This window comes from Panthera onca, chromosome B2, assembly GCF_046562875.1.
Source record: "Panthera onca isolate mPanOnc1 chromosome B2, mPanOnc1 haplotype 2, whole genome shotgun sequence".
NCBI lineage: Eukaryota > Metazoa > Chordata > Mammalia > Carnivora > Felidae > Panthera > Panthera onca.
Window position 1 is genome coordinate 46,167,240 of NC_138343.1, and position 22,353 is coordinate 46,189,592.

General features: G+C 35.6%; 1 non-coding gene across 1 annotated transcript; it reads left to right on the forward strand.

The window, feature by feature from the left end:
- Window positions 1-20,420: 20,420 nt before the first annotated feature.
- LOC132668081 (U6 spliceosomal RNA) lies at window positions 20,421-20,527 on the forward strand. The gene has a single exon (XR_009605450.1). It is a non-coding gene; the product is annotated as a U6 spliceosomal RNA (small nuclear RNA).
- The last annotated feature ends 1,826 nt before the right edge of the window (window positions 20,528-22,353 follow it).

Genomic DNA, 22,353 nt, shown 5'->3' on the forward strand with positions numbered 1-22,353 from the left:
AACACTCTGTGCTCTCACAAGGATAACCTAGTTAATCCAATAATGTGCGTGGTGCTGTTAAAACAGTAACTACCTTTAAGCAATGGCGATAGGATATGTGAAAGGCCAATTAGTATATGAAAAGGTGCTCAACATAATGTTATTAGGACAAGGCAAATTAAAATGATTTACTACTACACATCTACTAGAATGGCTCAAATCCAAAACACTAAGAGCAGCAAATGCAGATGAGGATGTGAAAGAATAGGAATCCTCATTCATGAAAAATGGTACAGCCACACTGGAAGACAGTCCATAATTTCTTACACAGCTAAGGGCAGTCTTATCATATGATCTATCAATCTTATACTCTTGTGTTCCTAGGTATTTACCCAAATTAGTTGAAAACTTGTGTCTACACAAACACCTGAACACAAATATGTATAGCAAGTTTATTCATAATCGCAAAAATCTGAAGCAACCTAGGTTACTTTAACAAGTGATGGACAAACTGTGGCACACTCGTGCAACGGAATATTATTCAATGACAAAAAGAAATACACCATCTAGCCATGAAAAGACATGTAGGAACCTAAACTGCATATTGCTAAGTAAAAAAAGTCAATCTGAAAAGGTTTTACTCTGTATGGTTCCAGCATAGGACATTCTGGAAAAAGCATAACTACAGAGACTATAAGAGGATCCATGGTTGTCAGAGGCTATGGGCCCCTGTCAGGGGCTAGAAGAAAGTGATGAATATGTGAACAGAGGGCATTTTAGGACGGTGAAACAAGTCTATACAATTTTGAATACATTATGTTATGCATTTGTCAAAACCTGTAGAAATGCACAACCAAGAGTGAGCCCTAATGTAAAGTGTGGACTTTAGTTCATAATAATGTATCAATAGTAGTTCATCATTTACAAAAAAACATATCATACCAAAGAAAGATATTAATAACAGGAGAAACCATGAGGGGGAGGGGCAGTATATGGGAATTCTCTTTAGTTTCTGCTCAATTTTCTATAAACCTAACTGTTCAGAGAAATAAAATCTAGTAATTAAAAAATTTGATGAATTTGATGATGTTGGTAATGATGGTGTTATCTCACATTTAACAAATTTCTGTATTATGGGGTAGGAAATTTTAATGTATATATTATTATTATCATTTTTATTTTTATTATCATTCCACTAGCCATTATTATACTGAAATTCATATAGGATTTAAAACTTATATAAAGCCATAAACTAGTAGTTGGAAAAGGCTGGTCTTAAATCATATCTATTGTGATCCAAACTCCATATACATTTAATCCTACAAAACCCACCTCACTTGTTGGTAGTTTTTTGGTTTTGTTTATTTTTTTGCTTGTTTACTTGAACTAAAGTTAACGCCCCTATCTTTAATGCTTTACTCTTTAATTCTTTAATAATGAAAAGGTATGCTAGACTATAAAGCACCTAAGAGGAATCTAAATTTTAACGCTTGTACTCTACATCTGGGCATCCATCAAAATAAAACCCTCAGGCTAAAAGCTAACTTTAATATGAGCTTATCTCTACAATTCTTGATTTCTTTTTGCCTTTGCCCTTTATAGATTTCTTACTATTACAGCTATTCATACAGACACATATACACACACACACAGCTATAATACTGTCCTACACAGCGTGGGCTGCTACAAAAAAAAACATTATAGTCTGGGTAGATTAAACAATATACATTTATTTCTCACAGTTCTTGAAGCTGGGAAGCCCAAGACTTATTAGTGAGAGCCATCTTCTTAGCTTGCAGATGACTGCCTTCTTTCGGTGCCTCATATGGCAGAGAGGGATGAGAGAGTGAGCAAGCTAGCTCTGATCTCTCTTTTTCTCCTTATAAGGACACTAATTCCATCACCAGGCCCCACCCTAAGGACCCCATTTAAATGTAATTACCTCCTAAAGTCCCACCTCCAAACATTATCACATTCGTGTTTAGTGCTTCAACATGAGGATGTGGGGAGGTGAGGCACAAACATTTAGTCCATAACGAATCGTATTTTATATCTAATGCTTGCACTGGAAGTATCTTTCACGATATCTCCTATAACACTGTGAAAGGTAAAATGAAATGGGGTCACTTATGTACAAATGTTTTAAAACTGAGCCAGGAGGCTGTTAAGGAAATGGGCCTAATTCACATTCCTACTAGACGGAACCAAGAACTTTTGAACTGTGCCACACCGCAAATATTTTAAGGACTCATCCTAAACACTGACAATTTGCTACATTAAGATACTTTGCTTATTGACCGCCTCAGTAACCAGTGATATTCAGCCATGATTAATTTTCTGCCGCTAACAACAAATTCTGTGTAAACAACAAAAGTAAGCATTCCCTCTTGTGTTCAAAAACCTTTGACTTTTGCTCCCTGGGGAGGTGGGGGGCACTATTTGGGTTGCTTCCCAAATCTGTGTCCCTCGAACTGTAATTCTGAGACCCTAAATAAATGTTTTTGTTTTTATTTTAGCTCATCTTCTTTTCTCAATTGACAACATCTTGCTAGAAACACAAGTGCACTGTTAATTTTATATTAAATTCTCCAAATTAAATATATAGTGGATTTTTAATTACTTACTTTAAAATGGATTGAATGTTGTTTCTAGTCTATAGCTTCCATTGAGCAAGCTTATTTCTTCAAAATGCATAAACTATGAAGAATACTTTTTATGAGTAGCTGACCCACAAATGTTACTTTAATACTTGCAATAATACTTCCATTCTTCTTGTTCCATAGGATTTAGCATATTTTTCTCTATTTGAAATAAGTTCAGACACTAAAAAAATATAGACCAAATTGTATTAAAACTGACCATATACCCTTTATCCAGATTCCCACATATCAACATTCTGCTACACTTGTTTTGTCATTCTGTATGTGTGTGATCATATTCAGATGTATACATGTAGATATACAGAGATAAAGATGTAAATGTAGGTAAAGATATATTTGAGGTGTTTCAGTAAGAGGCAGACAAAATGCTCTTTACTTCCAAATATTTCACTGTGTATTTTCTAAAAATGAGGGTATTCTCTGTAAACACGTGACACTTAACAAAATCAGGAAATTTATATTGATGTAAAACTATTATCTACTCTACACACTGTTGAAATTTCATTGATTTTCCCAGTAAGGCCCTTTTCATGGTTTGGGATTAAATTCTGGATATCATGTCTTATTTAGTAGTCATGTTTCATTATTCTCCTTTAATCTGGAACTGTCCCTAAATCTTTATCTTTTTTAATTTAAATAGTTTTGAAGATTACTGAGCTGTATTTTATAGACCATTGCTCAATTTGGATTTCCTCACCATAAACCATTGGGGGAAAATTACATCATTATTTCAAATCTCAAAACTGTATACTGAGTAGGCATTATAAATCATAAAACTTTGAAGAAACTTTTTTATTACCATTATCCCTAGAGAGCGTCCCATGTTAATTCCCAGTCAAGCCAATCCCTAAGCGCGGGAGGCAACAGCTCCTGATCTTTTCCCACAACAGATGATTTTTCCTATAATAGAATTTCTCTTTTAAGTAAAGTTTTTATCCTATCTGTACGTTCTTCCATGAGAACTAGAAAAATGTTTAAATGTTCATGTGCATGTGTTATCAATTTCTGGTTTTTAATATAAGGGTTGAATATACTTTCCATCTACTCTAATCCCCCTCTTGGTTCACAATATTTTCTTTTTCTTAGGGTCAGCCCTGAACACAGGTAAAGCTCAGCATGGCACTGACTACAGCTATCCCCAGTCAAAGCACTTTTATGACATGCTTCATTAAATAAAAATAGTTTCTGAAACTAGTATAAAAGTTTTCAACCTTGAATCTTAAATTATCTTACAAACATTAATTCTTTCGGAACTGATGCAAGACACATACTATTGAATCACAGATTTATGGGGTCTGGGAGATGAATGGGACTTCAGAAGATATCTAGCCCAATTTCTAGATTTTAAAGATAACTAACACTGAGAGGAAGTCAGGTGAAATAACCTGCCCAAATCAACCCTCGCCATCTTGGCTTAAAGACAATAAAGCAAAAATACCAGTCCATAGAAAACACTTCTGATTTAACTATAAATTAATTTTGTGTGCCACTTTCCAGTTTTAAGGGTGAATCCACATGCATTATGTGGAATTGGGACTGAGGAATGGGGCGGATGTCATAGGGGAAAACTGGTTTCTGATGTGATGCGTCAGGTACAGGCATCCTTTAGGGCAGTTCAAATTTAAGAGTTGCTGTATCTGAAGAAATTAACAATTAAGTCCATGTTCTTCCTTATAAAGCTTGGTGATAAGGAATTTCCTCAGACATGTCTGTTTATCAAATCTGACTCTCTCCTGTCATTTTCAAATTACTATCTGAACATCCTCCTTTCTTTTTTCTTCTTCCCTCCCGTACCCACACATGTAAGTCGCCCAACATTTATAACATTTATGAAAGAAGAAATAAAGGAAAAATGATGAAGAATATGGAAAGTAACTATTAAAAAAACAGTTGTGACAGGAGCACCTGGGTGGCTCAGTGGATTAAGCTTCTGACTTTGGCTCAGGTCATGGTTTCATGGTTTGTGGATTTGAGACCCTCGTACGGCTCTGTGCTCACAGCCTGGAGTCTGCTTTGGATTTTGTCTCGGTATCTCTCCCTACCCCTCCCCCGCTTGGACTCTGTCTCTGTCTCAAAAATAAACAAACAAACAAATAGACAGACAGACAGACATTTAAAAGAAAACAGTTGTGACCGTGGTTAAGACATGATAGAAACTTTTGTATCTCTTGAGAGTAACAAGCATAAATATTCCTGAAAAGATAATCTTTATTGAGCTTTTATTTCAAGTTAGTGATGTGTAGGTACTGTGGTCAAGGCACTTGCAAGTTTTAAGGAAAAACAATCTTAGTAATGAGCAGAGTGTGCTGAGTGCCTGAATCATGGTGGTAGTGGGTGGTGGTGGGAAACTGATAAATGTTGAAGATATTTGGAACAATATCCAAAGCAAGTGTTAATCCGAAGACCACAATGGATTTCTGTAAAATCAAGTAATAGTAGGCTAAATAGAATACCACAAGGGTCATTGCAAAAATATTAAAATTGTAGAGAATAATACAATGGTTTCTCTTTTTCTGGAATTCTGGTAGTGTCTTTCTATACCTCTATGTGTGTCTTTATTCCAAAAGATCTAATTAACATGGGAAAGGCTACAAAAATGAAGAACAGGGATTAATAAGGTAGGGATACGAAGGGTTACAATAGTATAATAAATTACATGTATGAAGAACCAAGGGTAATAGTTTAAGTAACTCATGAATAGAATACCTTCTTCTGGAAATCCTATCACATAAGAGATAGCATTGTTCTAGAGTGATAAATCCAAGCACTTGTGACACAGGTGAGAAAATTTAGCTCAACAGAGGTTGAGTGACTTGCTCAAGATCACAAGGGAAAATATTCCATCTCAAATTTCTCATTTCTTCACAAAAACTCTGAAGTATTATAGGACCCTCATATCCAGCTATTCTAATAGATTTATCCACCTGCAAGGCAATAATCTCCAAAAACATGCCCACATCTAACTCATTATGTTTCCAGCCTTAACCTGCTTCTTCTGCAACTTTTAATCTCAATGAAGATTAAAGAAGACCATTTTCCCCAGTCTAAGAGAAAACACTACCAGTTATGTTGGGCCCTGATTTCTCATGTACGCTATTAATTATGGTAGCCTAGAATTTGAAGTCAGAAAAAAAAATGACAGAATTTAAGTTTCCATGTTCTCTGCAAGGATAAGCACTGGATACATATCTATTTCAGATGCTTAAGATGGAATGCTCAAATCAAATGCATATCCACAAAACTATATTTTATGGATGGTATAAAGTTTTTCACTTATTTTATACTATGTAATTAGAGAGAGCACTTAGTATACAAAATGGTGTAGAATTTGCACAGGATCATAATTAATTGGCATTTTATAACTGGCAGAGTTTGTTTAAACAATTCTCCAAAATATATCGTAAATTCATTCTTTAAAAACAGGCAGAGGGGCGACTGGGTGGCTCAGTTGGTTAAGTGTCTGACTTCAGCTCAGGTCATGATCTCATGGCTCGTTGGTTTGAGCCCCATATCGGGCTTTGTGCTGAGAGCTCAGAGCCAGAAGCCTGCTTCACATTCTGTGTTTCCCTCTCTCTCTGCTCCTCCCCCACTCACACTCTGTCCCTCTAAAAAATGAATATTAAAAAATTAAAAAAAAAACAGGCAGAAAATTTTTCTTGAATAGTATTAAAAAGCAACTAATTCCATAGTTTTAATAAAGTCAAACAAAAAATTTAAAAACTTTCTTTTCTTGAACACATATATGAAAAGGACTGAGTATCTACATTTTTATAAGTTAGAAGAATTAACATTTGAATTATTAATATGTGGCAAGTTGCCAAAAGAGGAGATAGATATTCACATTTAAAAGATGATAAAAATGAAGCTCAGGGGCACCTGGGTGGCTCAGTCAGTTGAGCGGCCGACTTCGGCTCGGGTCATGATCTCGCAGTCCGTGAGTTCGAGCCCCGCATCAGGCTCTGTGCTGACAGCTCGGAGCCTGTAGCCTGTTTCAGATTCTGTGTCTCCTTCTCTCTGACCCTCCCCCATTCATGCTCTGTCTCTCTCTGTCTCAAAAATAAATAAACGTTAAAAAAAAAATTAAAAAAAAATGAAGCTCAGAGGGGTGCCTCAATAGCTCAGTAGGCATCCCTACTGAGTAGTTATGCGTTCCACTCTGGCTCAGGTCATGATCTCCAGGTCCATTGGTTCAAGTCCCGAGTCAGGCTCTGTGCTGACAGCTTGGAATCTGGAGCCTGAGGCGGATTCCATGCTGCCCTCTCTCTCTCTGCTCCTTCCCTGCTCATTCTCTCTCTCTCTCTCTCTCTCTCTCTCCCCAAAATAAATAAACATAAAAAAATTTTTAAAACAAATGAAAGTCACAGAATTCAAGTTATATGGAAACACTTGAGGTCGGGAATAAATCAACTCTATATGATTATAAAACTTATGCTCTTTCTGCTGTACTTAATAATTCACCAGTTAAAAAGCCATTAATGAGGTAAAATTAATCTGATGCTCTTCAGAACATGTGGATCTTTGAATCATTCGGTTTAACAAGCATTTATTGACTCCCTCCAATGGACCAGGTGCTGTTTAAGATAAAAAATGTAATCAGTTCAGTTTGTGCCCTCTAGGTGCTCACACTGCAGCAAGAAAAGTGGACTCATGATAGGAACCTACTATAACAGTGAACAGAGATTGAAAGTATAGTGTCAGAGGAAGGAAAACAAGACCAAAAGTTAATTGAGAATTAATTAATTAAGATTGAAATCTTCCCTGATGCGATATTTAACAGCCCAAATTTCTGTAAATCCTTAAATAGGAGTAGTCATTCTGAATAAACCCTGAGGCAGGAGGAAGGCAAAGGCGCCTTTAGTGCACATTCCTGAGCACAGAGAAATGAAGAGAAAGCCTATCACACTGAGTGCCTGACAAGAAGCTGAGGTTCTGAACAGCATCCATCAGAAGAGAGAAGCCAGGTACACAGGACTTCCCTGACTGGAATGGCCTGAATCCATTTGGGGGGGGGGGGGGTGAACCATTTATAATTTTCCCTCTAGTCAATATTTCACAAAATTATGGGCAAGTACAGAGAGAAAATCCAAAAATCAGAAATTAAAATAAGTGATGTTTTAGATCAAAGAAACCACTAAAATAGGAACAAGCTAAATTGATAGAGGGAGGTAAATGGAAATCTCTCAACTGTGAAATTGTCATCCTTTATCCAAAATATAGTAGCCTTTAGAACTGTAAATTGCCACCTAGTACTGACTGAAGGAAGAATTGTCTTAACAAAAAACAGTCACTCTGTTCTTCACTAACCTTGGTTCTATCCAAATAACGCCTGAATAGCTATGAGGCCAGAGGAGGCTTTTAAATTGTACAAATAAAACATATCATCAATATAAGCTATATGTGAACATTGGGAGTTAAACTAAAGACTCTGTGGCAAAAATGGTCAGTAAGGTTGCTTTAGAATGGTAGAATATGTTTATAGTCCCATTGCAGTTGGTGGATATATGTTTTTTTCATAAAAAAAAGATACTTCAATGTAATTTTTTCCTCCCCGATTAAAAAACATTTTCAGCTCTTTTTAGTCCTCAATTAACTTGGAGGACAAAGACTCCTTCTCCTTCACTTGAGAGGATGTTTCCTTCCTGGCAATAATGAGATGAACATAGCTAGAGTATAGGGAATTCTTACTATGCACACTTATGAGGACTTTGCATGTCCTGCGTTCTCAGGAATATTGTACCAATTCACACAAGCCTAGTCCAAAGAGGAAGAGCTTTCAGGTCCAATGGGTGTTTCGTGGGCATTCGGTCAGAAATCTCTCAGTGAAGATGTTCTGTGCGTGCATAACACATTACTACAGTGGCTGAAACTCCTAACAACATTGCCGCTCAACCACGGCTTTTCTCAAAGATGTCTCAAATCAGCTTTTTTTCTTCCTTTCCAAACCATGGTAGCAGGGTACCAATTTCTGGTACCTTTTACACATGATGACAGAAAAATGCCATTTATAGGAGAGACCTGTTAGAGGAGTAGGGAGAGAATAGGACTGAAGATGGGGAGAACTAAATTAGTCCCATCTCCACCATGTGCTCCGATCTTTGGTGCAAAGAACCCTCCTTCACTGTGACAGATGCATTTTGCTATTGGATACAGAGGTTAGGGAACCAAGTACAATAAAAGAAGCATCAATTTCAAGTCATCAATTTCAAGACGTGCCGTCATGGGACTGCTACAGGTGTTATCACGAATGAGGTTTGTTACTGTGTGCAAATCCCTTTGCTTCTGTAGAATTCACCCTCTGTGTCACCATAAAGTGAAGACAAAGAGAATTCCAAGGTACTGTTTACTTATAAAATGACATTTATCTATTCTTGAGGATATATAAGGATCAGAGAGTCAATGCCTCTAAACTCTATAGATTTGTAATGAAAAATTCTTAACAGATTGAATTTAAGAGGGAAAAAACCCACATATGTTTGAGTTACACTAATATTGCACTTTTATGGTTATAGTTAAAGTATTTTTCAAAAGTACAATTATGAATTGTATAAATATTGATAATATACATGTATATTTCCTAGAGATTACTTCAATAATGGTTTTTCTGAATGTTAAAGAAACACCAAAATGGCAGCTACGGCTAGAATATACCCTTAGGATCATACATACACCCATAGCCACATAACCAAAACTTGAAACTATCCTGACTTCCCTGAAATGCTAACTCTGAGAATAATCCCAGCTGATATTCTTTGGAGATTCACAGGGATTTTCTATGTACCAGTCATGTCAACTGAAACTTCTACTTCTTCCTGTTTTTGTTCCTTCCCAGTCTTTGTGCTTTTTATTTTTCTTGCTTTAATCCACTGGCTAAGAACTCCAGTAAGATATTAAATACAAGTAATTGGAGTGTACATCACTGAATATTTCCAAACGTAGGGGGAAACCATTATTCTTTCACCATTATATATTAGCTGTAGATTTTTCATAGATATTGCTGAGTAAGCAATTCCCCATCACACATAATTAGCTGAATTTTTTTATCATGAATTGGTACCAATTCTTCTAAATCACCCACTCAAAATATACCTTTATTTCCTTTTTATTAAGAAGCTGAATAACAGAAATTGATATTCAAATATTAAATCAACATCCAACTTTACATTGCTAGGATAAAACCCAATTGGCCAATATATATTACATTTAGATAATGGTATTTTGAATTATTAATATTTAATTAATATTTCTGTGCATGAGGAATATTTGTCTTTTCTTTTCTTTTTTTTTTTTTTTTTTTTTTTTTTTTAACATTTATTTATTTTTGGGACAGAGAGAGACAGAGCATGAACGGGGGAGGGGCAGAGAGAGAGGGAGACACAGAATCGGAAACAGGCTCCAGGCTCTGAGCCATCAGCCCAGAGCCTGACGCGGGGCTCGAACTCACGGACCGCGAGATCGTGACCTGGCTGAAGTCGGACGCTCAACCGACTGCGCCACCCAGGCGCCCCTCTTTTCTTTTCTTATAATGTCATATTTTAGTATCAGAGTTGGGCTGGATGCAAAAACTGAGGTGATGAATTTTCTCTTTTCAATTTTTTCAAAAAGAATGTGTGGAAGTTTTGTGTTTTTTTCTTATTTAAATGTTGATATCCTTCTAAGAAACCGATTCTTTAATCGTTATGAAATGCCTCTCATAATCTTTGATAATGCACCTTAAATTTTATTTTGTTAGATATTAAAAAGACTATATTAGTTTCATTGTATTTATACTTCAAGGTATATCTTTTGCTGTCTACTTTCAATCTCCCTGAGCACTTAAAAGTGCATCTCTTGTAGATAACAAAATTGGATTTTTCTCTTTTTCAGTGTGAGAATGTCTACCTTTAATTAGCTTGTTTAAGCCACTTATATTTAATGTAATCATTGATATGGTTGAGTTTAAATTCACCACTGTACTAATATTTTTCTATTATTGTAGCTGTTTGCTGTGTTGTTTCCTCCCTAATTTCCAATATTTGGGGCTTGAATTTTTTTAATATTTCATTTAAATTATTGGATTTTTAGCTCTTCCTCTTTATATTATTTTTAAGTGGTTTCTCTAGGAACTGCAATACACATCTTTAACATCTCCTACTCTATATAGAATTAATATCATACCAATGAAGTTTTGGGGTGATGGTGGGGAGGTCTGGAGCCGACAACCAAGAAAGAATTCTTGAAGATGTCTTTGGTGCAAAAAGGTGATTTTATTAAAGCATGGGGACAGGACCCATTGGCAGGAAGAACTGCACTGGGATTGTGACAGGTAACTCATTATATAGTGTGAGGTTTGGAGGGTGTTAAGAGTAAATCTCTAAGGTATTTTGGAAGCAAGGTTTCCAGGACCTTGAGGGCTAGCTGTTGCTAGGGAAATGCCACTTATTACCGTTTAATAAAACCTCAGCCATGAGATCCTCCAGATGTATATCAGGAGGCCATAAGCTTAGAGTATGATTGCCAGCCTATATATTGGGGCAGTTGAGATAAAGGAAGTAGACTTATAGTATCCTTGAAGTTTGGATAATGTTAAGTTAGGGTTCTCTTTTGCCCCTAGCAAAGTGTCATCATCAAAGTAACTGAGCTTCTAGAGGGAGGTCACTCTGACGGTTTCAAGGACTTGTCAATGGACTGTAGGCAGTAAGGGAATTTAATTTTTCATTTGCCTTCGTTTCCCACATTACCATAGCAAGCACTTAAACCCCTTTCCTTTGTTCTTGGGTAGTCAGGAGTGTCTGAGGAATATCACACATATTCCACCTGGGATGGGGCAGGTGGGTGCCAGCCTATATTTTGCCCTCAGCTTGCTCCAAGCTGTCTCATCAATTCCACTTCATTTAAAATGCATTAAATTTACAAAGCATAATCACATTTACCCTTTCATCCTTTGTAAAGATGTTATCATAGATTTCCTTTTGTATGCATTATAAACTACCCAATAATCTTTGCTTGTTTGCACTATACAGTTATTTTATAAAGAAACAAAATAAAGAAAAATAGTCATGTGCTTATAAAATACTTAATATTTCTTTTTTTAATGTTTAGTGTATACTGATGCTCTTTATTTCATTTTATAGATTTGAGTTTTCAAATAGAATTATTTTCTTCAGCTTCAGAAATTTCTTGTAATATTTCATTTAGAGAAAGTCTGCTATCAACACATTCTTACAGCTTTTATTTTGTTTAAACAAAATATTTCACCCACCTTTTGAAGGATAGTTTCAGCAGATATATAACTCTAGGTTGATTTTTTTTTTCATCTTCTGAAATATTTTCTTCCATTTTTATCTGGTTCTTCTTTTTTCCTGATAAGAAATTAGCTATCATGTATATCTTTCTTTTTTCCTCTAGTTCATAATATGTCTTTACTTCTCTTGTTGCTTTCAACATTTCCTCTTTATTTGTGGTTTTCATCAGCTTGACTGTGATGTACCTAAGTGAGTTTTTCTACATATTAATTTTTGAGTTGCTCTGAACTTCATGGATATGTATATTAGTATTTTCACCAAAGTTTCAAAGTTTTAAACTGCTATTACTCTCCAGTACATATACATTACCAATATATACCATATGTATTAGTATTTCTTCTTCTAATGTTTACTATTTATGATGCTCTTCATTTCATTTTTCATGTAGTATTATTTTTTCAGCTTCAAGAACCTCCTTTAATATTCCATTTAGAGTAAGTCTGCTGTCAACAGGAGATAGATGTAGAAATAGACATAGACATAGACATATAGATACAGATATAGACATAGACATAGATATAGATACAGATATATAATTTTTTTTTGGCCTATCCTTCTGGGACTCCAGTTGCACCATTACAGCACAGATTATTGAGACCATTCATTATTTTTTTCCCGATTCTCAGAAAACTTCTATTGATTTCTTTTTAAGTTTACTATCCTTTTTTTTTTTCTCTGTAATTTCTAATCTGTTTACTATGCCAACCCAGGACAATTTTCATGTCCAATATTGTACATGTTAGCTGCATAATTTCCATTTGGTGCTTTCTTCTTTGCCTTTTCCAATTATCTGCTGAAATTCCCCCCCCATACTTTCTCATTATATCTGCCTTTCTTCTTGGTGATCTATAGCCCTTAATGTATTCATAGTCTGTTTTATAGTCCTTGTTTGTTAGTTCCAATAACTTGGTCATTTCATGGTCAGTTTCAACTGACCAGGTTGTACTTAATGTTATTTAATTTTGGAGTCCTATCTTCTAGGTTGTTTTTCCCCCATATGTCTGGTGATTTCTATTGTATACTGGAAATTGTGAATATAAAGGGTAAGAAATTTGGATAATGTTATCTTTCTTCATGTGTGTTATATTTATTTCTGGTTTTTTGTTAAACCACTGGTGTATGCTTTTAATCTCATTAAGCCCAATTTTATTCTCTGTTAGGGAACATCTATTCATCTCTGTTTTAAGCTTTGGGCATGTATCTTACTCTGTAGCATAGTCGTTACTTTCAAATTGTGAACTTACAGGGCTTTCTGCTGATGGCAGAAATACACAGCACAGTGCCTCTACTGGAGGTAGTTGACACCGCAGTTTCCTAGTACTGCATGTCTTTTCACATGATGGGCATGAACCAGATACTCTGCGAGCGTTTCCAAATCTTGTCCTGCACACCTAAAACTCAGCCCTGAGTTTGCCCTGCAAATTTTAATTTTTTGACATCACTAAAACATCAAAAACTCTTACTACTCATTATAAATGTATAAGAAAATGGAAAAATAGTAAAATTAGCATTTATTTAGTATGTAATTTAAAACACTAGAAATATTGACAATAAAAGGTTTTTTTTTATTCCCTTTAAATTTAGCAGAAGTTGTGAGCATTTTCTCTAGGCCTTAATGAATTATCATTGGCATACTCCTTTCTAAGTTGGTCCAATGGACTGAATGTTTATGTCACCCAAAATGTATGTTGAAATACTAATCCCACTGTTATTGGGTTCCAAAGTGGGGCTTTAGGGGTCATGGTCATGAGGACCTATAATCTTGAATAGGATTAATGCTTTTATAAGAAGAGGCCAAAGAGTCATGGGAGGATACAAGAAGTCACCCACTTGCAACCCAGAAAAGGGTACACACCATGCTATCACCCTGATCTTGGACTTCCAGCCTCCAGAACTATTAGAAATTAATTTCTGTTGATTACAAACCACCCAAGTATTTATATGAAAGCCCAAGCTAAGACAGTTGGAATCAGCTTCTAATGTTTTATATTTTATACTTTTAACGTTGTGAAATATCTGTCAGAATTCCTTTAGTTATGAAGGTTCGGGCCAGTACCAATTTCCCTATAAAATATTTAGCCTTACACCACGGCCACTTTCCTCATTTTTCTCAATAAATTCAGCTTTACCAAACTCCTCCATATGTCTACTGTCTATCAAAGGAAAACTACATTAACATTCCCTCTGTTGGTTATTTCTTCTGTAACTCCATGGGTGTGCAATTTGAGTTTCACTTCCAACATTACCACTTTTTGTTTCTTTTCAGCACTCTTTCTTTGTTGGGCAACCTGTCTTTCAATTTACATTTTTGGAAAGTGCCATATGGGTTTATCACTGGGGGCCAAGGAGGAAATGTAATTTTATGTTTTGCTGTCTGTACATAAACTGAATAACAGATATGCAAGGACCAGTCACTGACAGATTTTAGGGGGAAAAACACAAAAACAAAAACAAACAAAGAAAAACACAAGCCATACGTTATTCACATAGTTGTGTGTGTATTGAAGATTTAGCAGCAATGTTTGTACTTTGGGTAATTCCTCACAGTTAATACATAGTAGTAACTGAAACATAAACCATGTTTTTAGGGACTGGTGTTATTGAACTAATTTCAGCGATAACTGGAATTTTTGCATAGCAAAACTGTGAGAAATGAGGACTGTCTCTACTAAATTCTGTGTTTGTAAAAAGATACAGTTCCTGCCTTCAGAAGGGAAGAAGCAAAAATTAAGTAAAACAAGAACAAAAACAAACACCCAACTAATTACACATTGTAGCAAGTTCTCTGAAGGAAAAATTAAAGGAGGTAGAAAGAGCCTATGGTACTGGGAAATTATGTATTCAAAGATGGGATCAGGAAAAAGTTTGCTGATGAAGGGATATCTGAGTTGTTATCTAAAAGATGAATGTTAATTAATGTACCAAACAGAATATGTGCATATGGATAAGCAAAGAGCATAGAACAGTAAGTATGATTTTGAAAATGAAGGAAAAAAAAGGAAGAACCTATTTTACTGGATTTCAAGACATAAAGTTATAGTAACCAACACAGTCTGGTATTAGAGTAAAGACAAATACATAGATCAAAGGAATAGAAGAGTCTAGAAATACACATGCATAATCAACTGATTCTTAATAAAAGTACCAAGGCAATTCAATGGGATAAATTATAATCTTGTTTCAAAAAGATACTGGTTCCAAAGAAATAAGCTTCAACCTTACCTGACACTATATATAATAGTTAAACATGGATCACACAACATTCCCATACAACAATGTTAACAGCTTTGCCTACAAAATTTCTAGAAGAAACTAGAAACTAGGTAAAACTCTAAGTAACTATTTTCTTGCCCAAAATTCTTAAGTACTAACTAAAGGAAAATAAATCAATAAATTGGACTTCATCAAAATGAAAACTTTGTTCCTTATATTTTTATTTAAAATTTTTTATGTTTATTTCTGACAGAGAGGGGAGAGAGAGAGAGAGAGAGAGAGAGAGAGAGAGAGAGAGAGAAAACACAACTGGGGGAGGGGCAGAGAGAGAGGGAGACACAGAATCCAAAGCAGGCTCCAGGCTCTGAGCTGTTAGCACTGAGCCTGACATAGGGCTCGAACCCACAAACTGTGAGATCATTACCTGGGCCTAAGTAGGATGCTTAATCAACTGTGACACCCAGGAACCTCCAAAATTGTGTTCTTTAAAGGACACTAATATAACTGTAACAACAAAATTATATTTTATATAATAGAAAAGCAGGCTACAGACTGGTAGCAAATATTTACAAAACATGTATCTCTCAAAAGAAGTCTATCTAGAGTATATAGATAACTTGAACAATTCAAATTTAAGAAAAATAGAACCAATTTTTAAAATGTAGGTGAAAGACTTGAAAGAATATTCCACTAAAAAAGATATGGGCGGAAAACAATCACATGAAAAGACTTTTCAATATCACCACTAGAGAAATACAAATTGAAACCACAATAAGATACTAAATCACACACAGAATAATATTTGAGGTTAAAAAGACTAAGTATATTAAGTATTGGTGAGGATGTGAAGCCAATAGAAATTTCACTTTTGGCTGTTTGGAATGTATCATACAATTACTTTGGAAAGCACTTTCGTAGTACCTTAAAAAGTGAAATATAAGGCTACCCTATGACCAATGCATTCTGCTTCTAGGTATTATTTACCCAGATAAATGTATATTCAGAGAGAATTTTACATAGTGTTCATTGCAACTATATTTATAATAGCCCCAAACTGGAAGCATCTCAAATATCCGTCAACAGGTAAATGGATAAAAAAATCAGTGGTATAGCTACACAAAGGAATATTACTCATCAATACAAAGGAATACATTATTGTTAGTGTAACATAGATAATCTCAAAATAATTAGGCTAAATAAGTAAAGCCAGACAGAAGAGTATATGCCTCATGGTTCCATATATATGGAATTCTAGAAAGTCCCAACAAATTTATTGTGACAGAAAGCAGCTCAGCAGTTGCCTAGAGCAAGGAGTGCAGATAAGGAGGGGAATAAGACAAGGAGTACAAGGGGCAGAAGGAAATTTTGTGTGGTTTGTTCATTATCATGGGTTTTTTTTTCTGTAATTTTGGGGATTACACATATGTCAACACTTATTAAATTTTACATGTTATGGGGCGCCTGGGTGGCGCAGTCGGTTAAGCGTCCGACTTCAGCCAGGTCACGATCTCGCGGTCCGTGAGTTCGAGCCCCGCGTCAGGCTCTGGGCTGATGGCTCGGAGCCTGGAGCCTGTTTCCGATTCTGTGTCTCCCTCTCTCTCTGCCCCTCCCCCGTTCATGCTCTGTCTCTCTCTGTCCCAAAAATAAATAAAAAACGTTGGGAAAAAATTAAAAAAAAAAAAAAATTTTACATGTTATATGGGCAGCTTATATTCTATAAGTATGTGCAGTTTATTCTATGTCAATTATCTCATATTAAAGTTATCTATAAGTAAGGAAAGAAAGAACATTTTCTGTTTGTACTTTTTAGTTTCCTTATTAAGAATGGACTGAAAGGGGGAAGGAATGGAAGGAATGGGAGAGGTTAGAAAGCTTCTGAACCTTGGGAATGTGGCAGAAGTTATTGATTGCAAAGGCATATACAGAATTGAGAGATATTTAAGAGGTAAAATATATAGCCCTCAATGCCAGATTGGATATAAGGAGGTGAGGGAAAAGAAGAGAGAAGACGGAAGCAGGACTCCTAGGTTTTTGTCTTGTTCAACTATTAATGGAGATTCCTTTACATGCTATAGGGAAACTTGGAGCAGAACCAGGTTTATAGGAAGAAACCGTTCAGTTCAACTTTAGCAACGCTGAGTTTGAGGGGTTTTTTAAACTTTACAATTCCAAGGGAATACAATTTTTGACCTATGAGAGTGGTTTGGAGGTAAAATTTTGGGAGTCATGAAACAGCTGATGGTAAACGAAGCTTTAAGGAGGGGCTCCTGGGTGGTTCAGTCAGTTAAGTGTCAACTCAGCTCCTGTCATGACTTGCAGTTTGTAAGTTCGAGCCTTGCACTGAGCTGTCAGCACAGAGCCTGCCTTGGATTCTGTGTCTCCCTCTCTCTCTCCCCTCCCCCACTTGTGCTCTGTCTCTTTCTCTCTCTCAAAAATAAACAAGCATTAAAAAAATAATTTAAAAATGTGTTAAGGAGCAAGAAGTAAATGGAGAAATATTTTTTGAAAAGACAAGAAACCTCGGAAAGAGACTTGGCAAAACCTTATCTATGAAAATGAATGGACAAGGAGACTAAAAGGAATCTCTAGGGTATTACAGGGACCATAATTCACATTTGTGCTCAATTAATAATGACACTTCCCATATCTCTTTGTTGCAGTCCACCACCCCTCCCTACAAGTTGTAGAGAGTTAATGATATCATCTTTCTTCAAAAGTAGAATTAGTGACTGTTGATGAATAATTTCAGAGTCTCCTTACAACCAAAGGGTTACCATTAACTAAAATTTCAAATTAGATATACAGCCCTTTTAGATAAAGTCTTTAGACCATCTGTTATATTAGAAATATATATATAAATACATTTCCTGGGAAAATTCACTTTTCAACACAACAATTATTTACATCTGCATTGAATAAATCAAAAACTATATTAACTTTAGAGAAGCATTTTGAGAAGGAGAAAAGAGAAGAAACCACCATGAAAAAGTAAAATAAAAAGGAGTGAAATCAGGATGATTCACATTGCCTTATACCTAGATGTGCACCTAATAATCTGACTCTTCAAAGACTCTGTAAAAGGTGTCAAAAAATGTAGATACCTAATAATGAATGACTCATAATTACCAGCAGTTCTAAATATCACCACTACCAAAGAGGATCCAAGACAAAAATTCTACAATTTGTTTACAGGAAGCAAAAACTTGCATACATGCTTCACTACGGCGAGCATTTATCACAATCACTTTTATTATTGGAGAGGTCTAAAATCTAGAAGAGAAACTAATATGTATTGATCCTTCACTAATATTCCAAATGCTCCAAATGGTTTACTTGTATTGATCCATTTAGTATTCAACAGAGCCCATTGTACTTATTTTGGTTAAGATAATAGGATACACAAGGTTGAAAAATCAAGCCCAAGATTATATACCTAGGTAAAGAAGGAGACTAGATTTTTTTAATGTTTGTTTATTTCTGAGAGAGAGCGAGCGAGCATGAGCACAGGAGGGGTAGAGAGAGAGGGAGACACAGAATCTGAAGCAGGCTCCAGGCTCTGAGCTGTCATCAACAGAGCCCGACACGGGGCTTGAACTCACAGACTGCAAGATCATGACCTGAGCCGAAGTCAGATGCTTAACCAGCTGAGCCACCCAGTGCCCTGAAGATTGAAACCTAAGCAGTCTGGCTCCAGAGCTTGCACACTTTGCTGCTCTACCATGCAGTTTCTTATTACCCAAAATGTCTCACTCCTACCGAATCATTGGTCATAGCTCAGCCCTCTGGAGCAGAACAACACAAGTGTGTTCTCCCTCAGGGCTTTTCAGATGTTTGATTCTGACTCTCAGTTATTCTCTTCATTTTCTCCTTTTCAGAATTGATAGCTCCAGGTCCTTCATACTTATTTATACATCCTGGATTCCAGATCACCATTGAAATGTAACCTGTTTTATTCAAACAATGTGCCTTGAATCTAAATCAAGCCTCCATATTTGGCTACCCTCTCCAAAATAGTGAAGAACACTTAGTTTTATTGATCTAGTGAATGTCCTTTTATTAAAGCAGTCTCAAAATCACATGTGGGTTTTGACAAGTTCTGTCTCAATATTTGCTCCAGTAGAATTTGTGGTCGTTAAAATCTCCTGGCCACATTAATGTGGACACTGAAGGCAGACCACCACAGTCATCTGAGAAGCTGTTTGTATTTTAATCTAAATGCAAGCCTTAATTTTTATACCTGGTAAATCCCATCACATTATCATTTACCCACTGTTTGAAAATACTATCTTTTAAAAGGATACTAGTGTTTCTTTCCACTTTATTTCAATTCTATATTTGAATATTATTCTTTTTACATCTCCATTCATGTAACTGACACTATTATTAGAGAGGACAAAGTCAAATGGCATTTTCATAGACCCATAGCAATTATCAATATCTTTTCCTAATATCTTTCTTGTAGTATATATTTAAATACGGGAACATTCAATTTTACATGATAAAGTCTTTAATATGAATTTTTGTTGATTAAGGAGTTCTCTGGCCACAGTTTGCAAGGAAATCAGCATTTTCTTAAAACATCTGAAATCTTACAGTAATATGGATATATTATTAATAAACGACTATATCTTGTGGAAATTTTCTTTATGTAATTTTGAAATGTATTAGTTTGTATTATCACCTAACAACTCGTGTGTTTATGTTTTGGTTTTCCACTTTTAAAGTGAAACTCAGAAATATTGCGTCAAACTAACTACTTGTCATAAGGGCATGTTTTACAATTGCATTTAAGCTTTTCTTAAAAAGATTACATCAGATGGCTTTGAATGAAGAGAGTTAAGGGTATAAATGATTCCAGGTTTCTCTTGGATTCTGGTTTCCATCACTAAGTCTCACCTTGTTCCTCTTCTCTCCTCTAAACTCCCTTATTTATAACTAGCCAATTGATTATATAGTTGTCCTCTCTAAGACCTTTTTGTAACACTGTTCCAGAGCCTTCTCCAGTTTGAATAAATGTTCTTGGTGCTACGCAGCTTTTTCTCATCAGTATGCAAACTCAATGACCAACTATGACAGACAAAATTCAAAAGACATAAAAGATGGGAAATATTAAATGACAGAGGTGGATTTTCCTGTACTAACAGGGAATCAAATGACTGTCTAGGTACCTGCTTGTGCTTTTCTTCTAGGAAATTCTCTAGCAGTTAAGATAAGCAACTAAATTTATCCAAAGACATATCTAAAAGACATATACGTTAAGATCACCTATCTTTACAGATCATATACAGTGCTCACTTTGGCATCGCATACACTAAAATTGGAGCGATACAGAGAAGGTTGGCCTGGCTCCTGTGCAAGGATGACACGCACATTTGTAAAACATTCCATATTTTTATCTGTATCTTAGGAGTTCGAGAAGAAGAAGAGAGAGAGAAAGGGGCAAAAGGTTTACTTGAACAAATTACAGCTGAGAACTTCCCTAATCTGGGGAAGGAAGCAGACATCCAAATCCAGGAGGCACAGAGAACTCCCTTCAGATTCAACAAGAATAGGTCTTCACCATGGCATATCATAATGAAACTGGAACAATACAAAGATAAAGAGAGAATTCTGAAAGCAGCTAGGGAAAAATGGGCCTTCACCTACAAGGGTAGACACATAAGGGTAGTAGCAGACCTGTCCTCTGAAACTTGGCAGGCCAGAAGGGTGTGGCAAGAAATATTCAATGTGATGAATAGAAAAAATATGCAGCCAAGAATCCTTTATCCAGAAAAGTTGTCATTCAGAATAGAAGGAGAGATAAAGGTCTTCCCAAACAAACAAAAACTGAAGGAATTCATCACCACTAAACCAGCCCTGCAAGAGATCCTAAGGGGGATCCTGTGAGTGAAATGTTGCAAGGACCACAAAGTACCAGAGATACCACTACAAGCATGAAACCTACAGATATCACAATCACTCTAAACCCATATCTTTCAATAATAACTCTGAATGTAAATGGACTAAATGCTCCAATCAAAAGACACAGGGTATCAGAATGAATAAAAAACAAGACCCATCTATAAGTTGTCTACAAGAGACTCATTTTAGACCTGAGGAACCTTCAGATTGAAAGTGAGGGGATGGAGAACCATCTATCATGCTACTGGAAGTCAAAAGAAAGCTGGAGTAGCCATACTTATATCCCACAAACTAGATTTTAAACTAAAGACTATAACAAAAGATGAAGAAGGACATTATATCATAATTACAGGGGTCTATCTATCAAGAAGAGCTAACAATTATAAATGTTGATGCCCCCGACTTGGTATATCCATATATATAAATCAATTAATCACAAACATAAGCAATCTTATTGGTAAGAATACAATAATTGCAGGGGATGTTAATACTCCACTTATAACAAAGGACAGATCATCTAGGCAGAAAATCCATAAAGAAATAATGGCTTTGAATGATACTCTTGACCAGATGGACTTGAAAGATATATTCAGAACTTTTCATCCAAAAGCAGCAGAATACACATTCCTCTCGAGTATACATAGAACATTCTCCAAGATAGACCACATACTGGGGCACAAAACAGCCCTCAATAAATATAAAATAATTGAAATCATACCATGCATATTTTCATATCACAACGCTATGAAACTTGAAATCAACCACAAGAAGAAATTTGGAAAGCCTCCGGATGCATGGAGGTTAAAGAACATACTACTAGAGAATGAATTAATGGGTCAACCAGGCAATTAAAGAAGAAATTAAAAATCTATGGAAGCAAATGAAAAGGAAAACATGACAGTCCAAACCCCTTGGAATGCAACAAAAGCAGCCCTAAGGGGAAGATATATTGCAATCCAGACCTATCTCAAGAAACAAGAAAAATCTAACACACAAAACCTAACTGCACAACTAATAAAACTAGAAGGAGAACAGAAAAGAAATCCCAAAACCAGCAGAAGAAAATAAATAATAAAGATTAGAGATGAAATAAACAATATAAAATCCAAAAAAAACCCAGTAAAATAGATAAATGAATCTAAGAGCTAGTTTAAAAAAAAATAAACAAAATTTATAAACTCCTAGCCATACTTCTCAAAAAGAAAAGAGAGAGAATCCAAATAGATAAAATGAAGAATGAAAGAGGAGAGATCACAACCAACACCACAGAAATACAAACAAGTATTAGAGAATACTATGAAAATTATTTGTCAACAAAC